Raw genomic sequence first — 3370 nt, 5'->3', positions numbered from 1 at the left:
CAGCATCAAGTACCGCCCAGGAAAGAGGAACGGGGATGCCGACACGCTGTCCAGGGAGCCACTCAGTCTCCAGAGCATGAAAAACTACTCTGAAGAGATGACGCAGCCAGTATTGCAGGCAGTGAGTCACGGCATCCAAGTAAATGAAGAGGTACCATGGAACGTGGCCCTACAGGGACCAAGAGCCCTAACTGTCCAGGTGGCCGATGCCCACATTTCTACTGCACTCCCTCAACTGACCTTAGGTGAGATCAGAGCTGCCCAGGAGGAAGATCAAACTATATCCGTCATCCTTGGTTTGAAAGAAAGGAAGAAGCACCTAACCATGTCCGAAAGGAAGAAACAGCCTCGAGACATCGCCAAGATGCTTCGTGAATCAAAGAGGCTTGAACTGGACGAACACGGGGTTCTCAGAAGGAAAACCACCACACGTACTCAGCTGGTCCTCCCTGCAAAGTACAAGCCTCTGGTGTATGAGGAGCTACACGTCAAAATGGGCCATCTGGGACCAGATAGGGTGGTACAGCTGGCGAGGGAACGGTTCTTTTGGCCAGGTATGGAAAGTGATATACACCACTTCATCACTGCAACCTGTACCTGCCTCAAAGACAAGAGGCCAGTTAGACCCTCCAGAGCCCCATTGACGAGCATCCAAACAACGCAACCCCTAGAGCTTGTCTCGATAGACTTCCTCCATCTGGAGAAGAGCAAGGGCGGCTATGAATATATCTTAGTTGTGGTCGACCATTTTACAAGACTGGCTCAGGCATACCCAACGAAAGACAAATCAGCAAAGACGGTGGCTGACAAGATGTTCAACAACTTCATCTTACAGTTTGGTTTTCCCCATCGTATTCACCATGATCAGGGAGGAGAATTCGAGAACCGTCTGTTCCGCCGGCTTGAAACACTGACAAACATCAAACACTCTAGAACGACCCCGTACCACCCAGAGGGGAATGGCCAAGTGGAAAGGTTTAACCGTACCCTCTTGGCCATGCTTCGTACCCTCACGTCTAGCGAGAAAGCCTGTTGGAAGGATCACCTCCCCAAGGTGATTCACGCCTACAATTGCACAAGGTCAGAGGCAACAGGATTCTCCCCCTTCTTCCTGATGTATGGTCGGGAACCTAGACTGCCCATTGACTTGGTGTTCCAACTGAAGAGAGGCGGGCAGGAGGAAGGGGTCAAGTACTCTGATTTTTGTGGAAAGTGGAAGCAGCAGATGCAGGTGGCATACGACCTGGCTCGGAAGAATGCCGACAAGAACAATTCCAGGGGAAAGCTGAACCATGACAAGAAGAGACTAAGTTTGCCACTGGACTGTGGTGATCGGGTGCTTGTCAGGAACTATAAACGGCATCCTGGTCCAAACAAGCTACAGTCATACTGGGAGGAAGGAATTTACAAGGTCGTCAAAAGGGTAGCTGATGACTTACCAGTGTACGAGGTAACCCCAGAGGACGGATCGGGTCATACACGAGTCCTGCACCGAAACATGTTGATGCCCTGTGAGAACCTTCCAACTGCGGGAGATTGTCAAGTTCAAGGGAATGGTAAGGACACGAGGGCACCCTCTCATCGAAGGACAAGGAGAAGTAGGAAAACACCTCACCGCTTGTCTCTTTCTTCAGATGATTCCTCAGGTGAAGAACTGTATTTCCTTGAAGCAGCAAGGAGACAGGGCCCCAATCGTCAGTCATCAGATAGTGAGAGTGTGGTAGAGAGTGTTCCCTCTGACAAGGAAGTCCTCTCAGATGAACCCCAACAACCCCCTTCGACAGAACCAGATCTGGCAACAGGGGATGGAACTCAATTGGTGCCAAATAGAGAGAGGAGGAACTTGACACCACCACTTCCAGATGACCATGAACCAGAGTTACCTGATGATCAGCAAAGACACAACACTCCCCCGCCACAACCACCCGATCCTGTAGTGAATGTCGCCCCGCCACCACGACGTCGTCAGCCCCCTTCGAGACTGACATATGACAACTTAGGTGCCCCAACCTACCAAACAACTCAAACAAACCTCACGCAGATACCAGCTGGAACCCGCAACCCGCAACATGTAACCAACTCCCACCCCTTCCAGCCTCATGTTCCCCCTTTCATACCTCACGCCTATCGAATGTCTCATCCTCCCCTCTATCCTTCATATCCTGAGTATTATCCAGTTGCTACCAGGCCGAGTCAACCCCAGTTGATGTCACTACAGACGCAGGGAGTACAGCAACTAGCAGAAACAACAATACAGCCCCATGATGTTCGCCAGGTCCCACCTTGGCAGGAGCCTGCTCTAGTGCCTAGAATGAGCTGGCTGACTGGAGGGACGGGTTCTCGCGCATTTGCCCCGACGTGTTAGCCGGCTAGACGAATTGGAGAAGAGTACAAGCATATTTTCGGACTCTAAGCATCAAGGTTGAGAAATTGACCCTTTTCCCTTATAATGCACTAGTGAGAACACATATCGAAAAGCATCGAAAAGCAGAAAAAAACGTCATTATGATTAAGGATGGAGACTGATTTGATTACAGAGTGAGATGAGCATTGATGATAGTACTGCGCAGTGCTAAGAAAGAAGCCTTAATTTATAGTTCATGACGAAGTGTCAGTGAATGCTATGAATGAAGAGGGCAAGATGATAGTTTTGGCTCATCCATTCTATTAACATTGTTCTGTAATATGAGGTATACATGCCTATCTCGGTCGGTGTAATATGGGAGATCCAGTGGATCTGAGTTGGGACCCGTCGACACCCTAACTCAATTATTATTAACGATCGGAGCAAGGTACAGGATAGTTGCCATGAATCTGTCATGTCAGTGTTAAGTCTAAGGTAATCAGAATCAGAGGACGTTGATTTTATTCTAAAACCACACTATCAAAGGCAAGAGTTACTGTTTGTGTCGATGTGGTGTGATGGTGGACATTTTTTGTTGGTGGGGGAAGGTGTTATGCCCCTTAGTTAAGTTCACATATAAAATTTTATGTGTCTTTCTCTTGATTTGATCACTACCCAATATTTGCTGTAGAAAATGTCCACCCTATCAGTCAGAATTTTAAATTTTGTCAAGAAGGAACTATATTTGACATGAGGCAGTACAGTTTGATGCTCTTATATGAGACACTTTGTTCAGTTACCAGGAATTGAGAATATTTGCACCTCTGAAAAGTGAAAGCAACCCACCCCATTTAAGAAATGGAGTGGGCCAAGAGATAAGAGGAGAGATGGATTGGGTGGTAGTGGCCACGTTATCATTACACCGTTTGCCACCATCATCTCAACTATACAACTCTTGTGTCTCTCCTCATCATTTGTATCAGGTAAGCAAATTTCTCATTATATGACATATTCATTGTTGTTTGA

This window comes from Diadema antillarum, unplaced genomic scaffold, assembly GCF_040938485.1.
Source record: "Diadema antillarum isolate AM-2024a unplaced genomic scaffold, OU_Dant_1.0 seq00000576_RagTag, whole genome shotgun sequence".
NCBI classification, from domain to species: Eukaryota; Metazoa; Echinodermata; class Echinoidea; order Diadematoida; family Diadematidae; genus Diadema; species Diadema antillarum.
This window is presented reverse-complemented; position numbering follows the sequence as displayed.